Here is a 10,839-nt window from a genome sequence, read left to right on the forward strand (position 1 = left end):
GCCACGTGTGAACTGTACCTTTTAGTTGCTCTGAGTCTGCAAACCCAAAGGTTTGCCAGGCAGGAGCATTTGTTGAGAACAGGCACTAAGCTGAAGGGCACCAGGAGAAGTGAGGAAAGAAAGATGCTGATTGCTACCTGGGGGGTGGCACTGGGCACCTACCTTCTGCTGAAAACACCATTTAGCCATTAAGTGTCTAAATCTCTTTGAACAACAATGTTTGAAACATCCTGGGGAAGCTATGCATTTCTCAGAGAGTTTCTGAGAGATGCTGAGGGTGTTCAGCCCAGTCACCTCCAGCGCCTTCTCCACCATGCCCTTGTGACGCTTGAACCCTTCACGAGTGGCTGACGGCACAGGGCTGAAGGTCCAGGCCCTGCCGTTTCTCCCACACCTTAAAGGAAAGCAAACTGCTCTCCTGGGGAGAGGAGCAGAGTAGTGCAAAGGAATCCAGACAGTGGCAGGGGGGTGGGGACAAGTGCGAGGCAAGGTCTTACTTGGGCAGGTGTTAGTGGTAGACATGTGTGGCAGTGTGCCAGGTTAATGGGTGGACTCGATGATCTTAAAGATCTTCTCCAACTAAAACAATTCTATGGTTCTATGATTCTGTGATTTGGGGCTTTTGACATCCTTGGAGGGAATGCAGGTGGCTGTGAGGGGCAAGCCTGAGCTTCGCAGTACATGGGATGGGAACTCGGATCTGTGGGGCAAGAAGGTTGTGGGATTCAGGAGAGGGCATTGTTGGGGTGGAGTGGCCTTTCCTCCCCTCTCCTCTCTTTTTTACCTCTCCAAAATGCATGGCAGCCCTGACCTGGATGGATGGATAATTGACAAGGGATGTCTGGTTTATCTTCTTCTAGGATTACCCCTCAAGCAATTATATCCCAACCGACCATGTTCAAACCAGATGGGCTTCCATGTGTTTTCCTGTGAAAATCTGTGACAAATGCTCTCTCCCTTTTAACAACATCTCAGCAGCTATAAAAAGATCCCCTGAATAAAGCGCTGTCTGTCTATTTATACAATTGAGGGGGCTGCAGCACACTAGCTGGGAGACTCTGGGCTTTGCACCTGGCAAAGACCCTGCCGCTGTCAGCACACAACCACATCTCCAGCTCTAACACTCCCCCAGAAGTGTTCTCCCACTGGGTTATAGAGCCTAAGCCAAAGGATTTAAGGAGCAGCAAGAGATAGGGGACAAGTGTGAAGGCTTAGTTTACTTAGTTTAACACAGACCTTTAATTTTAGCCACCTCAAGTATAATAAGGCCTTGTCCTTATTATCTCTGCAGCCGTGGGGCAGAAAGGGCAGGGAAGCTCGGAAGACCTATTCATGCGAGCAGGACCACTGTGCTAAGTCCACTATTTACACACTGCAAATCTATTTCATTCACACTAATGCAATGTGGAGGAAAATTGATGCAAATAATTGTGTCCTCATCTACAGAGGCTGGAAGTGTAACCAGAGACCAGCAATGGTTGCGTTTTCCCTTCTGTAAAGTGAACAGTTCACCCCTGCACAAGGGCTGAAAGCGTTTTCTAAGCCATCCCAGAACAAAACAAAATTTGCTCATGTCCTGTGGCTCAGGGACTGTTAAAAAAATTCTCTATCATCTCTCTGCATGTTCTATTTTAAACAGAATGATTTCCCAGCTAAGGGCAAAATAGTTTCAGTTTGAGACATTATTCTAATTTTTCAAGAATTCCTGCTTCCAGTCTCTTGCTTATGCCAGTCAAATTGGTTTTGCACAATTTATGCAGAATATTTCAAGGGGTTGCAGGCAGATCTTTGGGCTGTAGGTTTGTGAAAACTTTGTGCAAGAACAGAAAAAAGGCAAAAACATAAGCTGTCTTTGCAAGTTGCATCCCTGAAGTGGCTTAACTGTACCCGTGCACCTCTCTCCTATTGATACCTGTAAATCAAAAATGAGCTGAAGACCCAGGGAACTACAGGCCGGTCAGTCTCACTTCTGTGCCTGGCAAGGAAAGTCTGCTAAGGCACATGGGAAGTAAAGAGATGATTGGTGACAACCAACATGGCTTCACTAAGGGCAAGTCATGTCTGACCAATCTGGTGGCCTTCTACAACAAGGCTACAGAGATGGTGGATAGTGGCAGAGCAACTGACGTCATCTATCTGGATTTGTGCAAGGCATTTGACACTGTCCCACGTGACATCCTGGTCTCCAAACTGACAAGGCATGGATTTGACAGATGGACCACTTGGTGGATAAGAGATTGGCTGGATGGCCACACCCAGAGAGTTGTGGTCAATGGCCCAATGTCCAAGTGGAGGCAGGTGACAAGTGGTGTCCCTCAGGGGTCAATACTGGGACCAGTGCTGTTTAACATCTTTGTTGGAGACATGGACAGTGAGATGGAGTGTATCCTCGGGAAGTTTGCTGATGATACCAAACTGTGTGGTGTGGTTGACACCCTAGAGGGAAGAGATGCCATCCAGAGGGACCTTGACAGGCTGGAGAGGTGGGCCAGTGCCAACCTCATGAAGTTCAACAAGGCCAAGTGCAAGGTCCTGCACCTGGGTCAGTGCAACCCCAGGCATGAATACAGGCTGGGGGGAGAATGTCTGGAGAGCAATCCTGAGGAGAAGGACTTGGGGGTGGCAGTAAATGGGAAGCTCAGCATGAGCTGCCAGTGTGTGCTGGAGCCCAGAGAGCAACTGCATCCTGGGCTACATCAAAAGAAGTGTGGCCAGCAGGGCCAGGGAGGTGATTCTGCCCCTCTGCTCTGGCCAGACCCCACCTGGAATACCGTGTACAGTTCTGGTGCCCTCAGCACAGAAAAGACACGGACCTGTTGGAGAGGGTCCAGAGAAGGGCCACCAAGATGATCAAAGGGCTGAAGCACCTCTGCTATGAAGAAAGGCTGAGAGAGTTGGGGCTGTTCAGCCTAGAGAAGAGAAGGCTCCGGGGAGACCTTGTAGTGGCCTTCCAGTACTTGAAAGGGGCCTACAGGAAAGCTGGGGAGGGGCTTTTCCTCAGAGAAGATAGTGATAGGACAAGGGGTGATGGTTTCAAACTGAGAGAGGGGAGATTTAGGCTAGATATTAGGAAGAAATTCTTCACTATAAGAGTGGTGAGGAACTGGAATGGGCTGCCCAGGGACGTTGCTGATGCCCCATCCCTGGAGGTTTTTAAGGCTAGGTTGGATGAGGTTTTGTGCAACCTGGTCTAGTGGTAGGGTTCCCTGCTCATGGCAGGGGGGTGGGAACTTGATGTTCTTTAAGGTCCTTTCCAACCTTAATGATTCTATGATTCTATAACAGACTTTTTAGGAGGGCCTGTAGTGATCGGACAAGAAGCAATGGTTTTAAACTGAAAGAGGGTAGTTTTGGAGTAGATACTAGAAAGAAACTTTTTACAATGAGGGTGGTGAGACACTGAAATAGGTTGCTCATAGATAGATGCTCCATCCCTGGAAACATTCAAGGTCATGTTGGACTGGGCTCTGAGCACCCTGGTCTAGATTAAGGTGTCCCTGCTCATGGCAGGGGTGTTGGGTTAGATGACCTTTAAAGGCCCCTTGCAACCTGAACCTGCTATGATTCTATGATCTTAAGATAAAAATCAAGGTCAAAATGGCTCTTTTGCTTCCAGAAGCCTGTGGTAGGGCTGGGGGAGGATAGGAGTGCTGGGTGACAGGATGCCACCTGTTCTCAGGGTGTCCAGGGACACAGGGATCCTGCCTGAGGGTCATGCCTGGCTGTCACCAGTCCTCCCCCAGCACCTGGGGGGCACTCACCAAATGCTGCTGTAGCTGTGACAGGCATTCAGTTGCTCTTGCAGGTGCATTTGGTGCTCCATGCACCCAGTGCCAGTCAGGGCAGAGATCCCAGGTGTCCCAGCCATGCTCAGCCACTGGCACTGGGAACATTTGAGCCAGGACTCTGAACAGCATCTCCCATGCCACCATAGGATGACAAAGCGATAAAGCACCATCACTTTTTTCTCTCCTGCACCTTGTCCAACACCAGCACCCCTTTCCTTCCAGCTCCATGACATGGAAAATACACTGTTAGCAGCCTGCCAGTCTTATGGGATGAGGATTCCTGGAATATAAAATACCTTTTCCCACCCCTCCCTGCTGGGAGCAGGATTCTTTGCCAGCTCTACTCAACACAAGGACCAACCTGTACCATAGGAACACCTGTTTAAAGAGATACTTCTTTAGCTACTCCTTTTCACAGCTGAAGTGCCTGAAGAGAAGCCAAGAGTGATCCTCAGGCATCTCTGAGGTGCTGGGTAATTTGTCAGTAGCAGAAGCACTGAGGTGTGGGGGTCAGGATGGCAGGGAGACAGGTTTTATCTGACTCGTGCTTTTATAGTCGCTCTTTCCAGGAATATGTACAGAATCACTCTGGTTCAAAAGGTGCACTTCTTTGCTCAGCCACCCTTGTTTTCCAGCTGATTTTCAGGATTTCTGTCGTAGTTTGAACATTTTAAAAAAAGGATGTGCACTAGTTAGTCAGTGTTGGAAAGCTGCAGCCTTCCTTGTCTCTCACAGATCACTAAGACTGCTGAGACCAGAATACTTGTTTATTCCTATTACATTAAACCTTTTGAATGTATGCTAAAAATGTTAATATGTTATTGAAGGAACTGGAATTTTTCCTTCAGGTGTGATGCCCTTAGGCCATTTGTGCTTCACACACGACTGCAGGTAAGGGCTTGTTACATTGGCAGAAACATGCACTTAATGAAATGTTATTCTCTGTCGTATTGTAGTCAATAAGAGAGCTCAGCAGTCACTCAGCTTTCATGTATCCTGCTTTTTCCCTCAAAAGATTTGCCCTGCAGTCAGAGCTGCAGCGAGGCTGGGGCAAGAGGGACATCTGTCCTCCAAGGAAGACCCTACATGGGTGCAAACATACCAGGACCCCACTGACCACTGTGAGCACTTGGGAAAGCAGCCAGGAGATGTGCTGCCAGTTGGAGGTGGCAGCATCAACAGGAAGGAGCCCAAGAAGAAGCAGGAGAGGGTACAAAAAAAAGCTAGGAATGAAACCTCCAGAAATAGAAAGAGGTGGCAGGGGCAAGGTGCCAGATTGTGCCCTCTCTCTGGCAGCATCCCAGCATGATTCTGCTGATGGCCTGGTCCTCACTAAAGCTGCATGGCCCCGAACCCCCAAGCCCGAAGCAGCAAGGAGCCTCCCTGGTCAGTAGGGGTTGTTTCAGGGCAAAGCTCAGCAGCAAAACATGCATGGGAGGCCAAACAGCCTGGGGCTAGCAGGGCCACACGAAGCACCTCTCACCCAGGGGTCTGGCACCCCCAGCAGTGAGCCATACCTCACAGGCACAGCCTTGGTGGGATCCAGGCAGTCCCTGTGGCCCAGGAGGACCTTGAGTCTGCTTCATACCAAGGAAGGATAGTGGCACAAGCCCTTGCACTTGGAGAAGCCTCTTACTCCTCTTGGCAGTTTTTCAGAAGTTGGCTATAATCAGGCTTCTCGGCTCAGGTAGTGCCCCAATGGGATGTCCACCTCAGGGATCCCAGCACCCTTTTGAAGACTTTGGCTTTCCTTTCTGGCTAGCTTTGTCATCAGTTGTGGTGTAGCTATTTCATTCTCAATGCATATTGTTTGTTAAAAAGACCCACAGGCTCACATTTATCTTGAAGCCTCAACAGAGCCAGCAGGATGAGTTCTCCTGAAGGTATTGATCAGTATTCATGGATAAGGGCTGGAGTTTTGCAGTATAACTGGAACTAGAATCAAATTTCATTTGAACTTCTCAGTTTAGATTTAACTGTAGGCAATTTGAAGATGCTAAGGCAACAAAGGGCACGTTCCCAGGTAGCTGCTCTCAACACATAGGCACAGAGTGTCTGCTGGATGTTGGCAGGGTCTTACTGCTTATCCACTGGCAGCACACTGGGGGACAGAGTGCCTTTGGGACATCAGAGTTGATGAACAAAGTGTATTCCACACGCAAGGAGATGGATCCATATGGCTTTGCAGAAGGGACGGATTCTGAGGGGGGGGCATCAGTGGTCTGATCATTCTCGAACCACGCTGTGTGCCACAGAGCTCATTAACTTGGCTAGCAGGTGAGCCTGTGCCCTTCCCACCACTGTCCTCACCACCTTGTAGCACCATGCCCGTATTTTGACTCCTAAAAGCGTGGCCTCAGCATGGCTGAGTGCTGGTCCTGGCCTCTCCAGCAAGCAGAGCCTGTTGTTCCGCCTGTCTGCTCACAGCCTTTGCCTTTCTTCTCTCCTCCTGCTATTCTATCGCTACCATAAAATGCAGTTCTGACCTTTTTGTCCTCGGCAAGCTATTCATTTAAAATACAAATGCTGTCCTCAAACAACAGTCATTAATATGAGGCAGCAAATTCTTTTCTTTGTTCTTTATTGTTGATTTCTCCCCATTGGGAAACTGGGTGGCAGGAGAACTGCATAGCTGCAGGAGCAGCTTGCTAATTGCATACTTTCAAATACTAATTTGTATGGGTTTGTTTGGTTATAAAGGGAAAAAGAAACAAGCCAGGGGGTGATAAAAAAATGTCAAGGTTATAAACCCCACAGAAGCTCTCCAGCCTGGAATTTTTATTAATTCTTTAAATGCAAATTGCAGGCCCAGGGCTGCACATCCGTGCCTCCCGCCGAGCACCAGGTAACGTGGGGCAATTTGCCCTGCAGAGCTTGACCCGAGGAGCTGAGCTCTGCCCTCAGCTGCCCGGGAGCGAGCCCGGCCGGGCGCCAGCCAGGCCACCCTTCCCATGGCAGGGATGGCTCCCGGCTGGCTGCGGGCAGGAGCTGGCCCTGCCCCCAGCGGGGTCAGGCTGGGGAGAGGGGAGAAGCCATCTCTGCCTCTGGGGGGCTGTGCTTTGGGGTGCTCTCATGTCAGCCTGCGATGGTCTGAGGGAAGAGGTGCAGGGAGGGGCGCATCGAGGAGTCGCACTTGTTTCTAACTGGAAGGGACAGCTGAAGAAAGGGAAGCCCTTGAGCACCTGTGCTGAGAGTGCTGCTCAGAGTTTCCCTTATGTGTGCAATCCTCCCGGCGCTGCCGAGGAAAGCACTTACTGCCCGTGCACTGCAGGCTTCCACTGTCCTGTGACGTGACTGGAAGATTTGGAATGGAAAGCAAAACAAGACTTAGAGATATTCAGCTCTTTTAATTGTTTAAGTGTTTTTAAGTGTTTAAGCCTTAGGGTACCAGCTCCTGCTAGGTTATTAGAGATGTTTTTTTGAAGTTGCCTTTTTTGTCTGCCTTCAGATGTTTTGCCATGCTCGATGTCTTTCTCTGTGTTCTTCCTTACCATCAAATGGTGTCTGCCATTTTTCTTCTCCTCTTTTTAAAATGATATTTTAACATGCTCTCTTCTAAGAAGCTCCCAATGCCCATGCACGGTAGTCATGCATAGCAGGAGCATTTCTGCTTACAGCAATCAGATCTGTCCCATTTGGACACCAGTATCACTTTGTTTCCTTCCTTGCCTCTGTTGCTTGTAGTCACAGGTTTGGAGAAGTGCCTCAGCATCCCAACACCCAGTAAGACCAGTGCATCCCATGCTCACCTTCAGCACCAGCACTCCCCTTGCACCCAAGGACCATGAGTGCAGGTGGCCCCTGCTGCCTGCAGGGATGCCCCCCAGCAGGGCTGCTGCTCATGCAAGGGTCCCTTGAAAAGCATGCCAAGCTGTTAAGAACATGGCAGATAACCAGCTCTAAGGAGCTGGTGTGGTTCTCCTGCACAAAGGATGCAACAGTGACCAGTGCCAGGAGGGACCTTCCCAGGGCAGCGAGTGTTGAAGGGACAAACACAGCATGGGGACCTGCCAATTCATCATCATCCCAGTCAGAGCTGCCATCCTATCAGCAGCTAAAGATACCAGAGGGCTCCAAGGCTGTGAGTGTGAGGGAGGCAAAGTCAAGGAAAAAATTTATTAACTGTGTTATTTTGTGTCTGTTTGCATGGGCAGGGTAACTGCTTTTTCACTCTCTTGTTGTCACATTACATAATAGAGAGCCAAAATGGGTTTTATTGTTTACCGCTCACATTAAAAAGATAAAATTGTTTCCCAGTATATACTACAATAGGCCACTGTTGTTTTTCCTCCCCCCCCCTCTGCTTAATAAAGTAATCATGGTTGCATGACAACACCAAGGGGAAAAAGGCATGCAGAGGCACCAGCTCTCTCAAAAATAACCTATATTGTGTTTCATTGATGAGAAAAGGTCAGGGTCATTGGCCAAGTCACATGATTTGAGTGGGTTTAAAGTGGAAAGCACCACAACAGAAGGACAGTACAGCATCAAAACCAACAGCTAATTATAACACACAGAAATGTTGTGTTGGCTGGCAACTCGTACCTGAAGGCTGTTCTTCAGTTTATAATTGGCAATACAGTGGATGCCTTGACAAAAATATCTGGGTTTTTGAGTTATGTAATGGTTAAGAGAACTGATCAATTAATTTCCTTAACTGGAAGAGAAAGGATGAGTCAATAACCTTTATGGCTCATTATTATTAAAACTGTTTATTTAAGGAGCAGCAAGGAGAGAACTGGAGTGGAGGTCAGTGCTCAGCAGCTTGCAAGTCACTAGGATAAACCCACTTGACTGCAGTAAGACCTGTAGCACCTCTGGTTTGCAATAGGTGACCCTGTCTGGCTCTCACACCTCTGCAATCCACCAGTGAGGGATCCCTCCTGCCCCAAGCCTACAAGAAGTGGGCTGTGGTGGGCTCCATATCCACACTTCATGTTTTGTTGTGGCTTTTCTGTGGTCTGGAAGGTGGGTGGATTTAAAAAACATAGAGTTTGAAGTGCCTTGCTGTCATATATTACTGGTCCTTAGCAGGCTTGCTTCATGCCAGCTAAGCTGTCACCAGCAGGCTGGGTGCTAGCACATGTGCTCCCCAGGACCTGAGCTCCTGCAGCCACATGAGGTTGGCCTCTGCCCGTGTGGCACCTGCAGCTCAATGGTGGCCTGCAAGAGGTGGGGATGGGCTGTCTGAGGGCTGCAGCAAGTGAGAATAGTGATGGTCTCACCATGAGAGTGCTGCTGGTGATCAAAGTCCAGCCCTGCTCCAATCCTGCATAATGGCAGGGAAGGAAAACAAAACCCTCCCAGCAAGACAAGGGGGACGATGCTTCTCTCCTGCAGCCCTGGTCTCCCTGAAGCCCTCAGACTCTGCAGCCTTCAGGGAAAAACCTCTTTGGGTAGCACCTAGTATAACCCAGCACCAGCCTCCACCAACAAGCTGGATGCAATTGCTGCACTGACTGGGGAGGGGAATTGGGAAGACTAAAGCCCTGTTACTCTCAGCCTCTTTGCACAGATGTATCTACAGAAAAACAAAATGAAAATGTTCCTTCAGTATAATGAAGAAACATTCTGAAGATTTCAGAATCTATACTAAAATAATGGCAACACTCACAGACCTTCACCAGCAAAGCAACAGGCTTTCTTCATTGCAATTCACTCAGAAAAAGACATCCTTCACATAACATGACAGCAAAATCCTTGCTTCCCCACATGAGGGAAACTTGGGCCTCAGCCATGCAGGTATATTTTTCAGGATGCCTTTGGATAAGCTGCCTCCCAGCATATGCTCACGCTGCTCACACTAGAGGAAAAATAAGAGGGCAGAAACTGTAGCATGAAGCAAGAAGTTATCTCAGTTGTGGATTTGAGCTTGAAGCTGCCATCCAGCTGGCAGAGACCGGATGGCTATTAAGCTTGTCAACAGCCCCAAATAAATGCCAGGATAGCCTTGTGAACAGGAACTCCTGATGGTATTTTCTCTTGTACTGTTGCTATTTTAGTTCTATTTATTTTCTCTCTATTTTGGATGTTATATAAAGGAGGAAAAATAATAATAACAAAAAAAAGAAAAGACTCTGCACAGCTAGAGAAAACAAAGTCCTGGAAGGAGAAGAATGAGAATGCCAGGTTGTCACTTGCTCCTTTGCTCATGGCTAAAATAACTGCTGCATGCTCAATTTTTTTTTCCAAATCACGGGGGGTTTAAATGACAGGTATGGTATGTCCTTGGTGTATGTCATCATCTGCTGGGTATTCAAGGATTTCTAAGGATTTAAGCTTGCCTGCTGTTTGAATACAAGATGAGCAGAGATCCCAGTTCTCTGGCATGTGTAGGGCTTCCCTCAGGGTGGAAAGAGAGACTGGAATTTAAAGTGATTCTCATTTATTTAGCATTTCCCTGTACAAAAGCCAGGAGTTTTCCAAAGCTGACTGGAGTGCAGTCATTTGTGGAGAACAACCTGTGGCTGCTACCTGGGCTCTGTCGGCATGTAACAATACCTGTCTGCCTCATGAATGTCAGACAAAGCTGTCATAAATCTTCAAGGCCAGCAGTAAAATTAATGGGAATTGCAGAGAGCAGGACCTTGTCAGCTTCATAATAGGTCTGTGGGTGGAAAAAAAATTATTGTGCTTTCCTTCAGGCATTAGACAACCCAACTACTGATGCTCAGTGGCTATTATCCAATTATAAGTGCTTTTTTTGCTCAGAAGAATTCGGTCGTTACCGCTTTCAATGTGTCAAAGTTAAATAGTCACCAGCGTGGAGCATGGGCCAGGGAGCAGACCCCTCTGTGGCAGCCGTCCCCGGGGCCATCTCTTCTTCTTGCCTGTTGATCTGGAAGCTGTTTGTCATATCACTTGCATTTTGTCCCTTACAACACTGCTTTGTCATTTCAGAGGTGACTGGCGCGCAGTGGGGGCCCAGCCTCTTCCCTCGGCTGCCCCGTCCAGCTGATCAGTATCAGCCCGGGTGGGACGTCCTGTTTACATCCCCGAGCAGGACTGGGAGTGCTGGGCTGTGCCACCGGCACCGCCAGCGCCGCGGTCT

The sequence above is a fragment of the Chaetura pelagica genome, unplaced genomic scaffold, assembly GCF_000747805.2.
Source record: "Chaetura pelagica isolate M959 unplaced genomic scaffold, ChaPel_1.0 scaffold50, whole genome shotgun sequence".
Lineage (NCBI taxonomy): Eukaryota > Metazoa > Chordata > Aves > Apodiformes > Apodidae > Chaetura > Chaetura pelagica.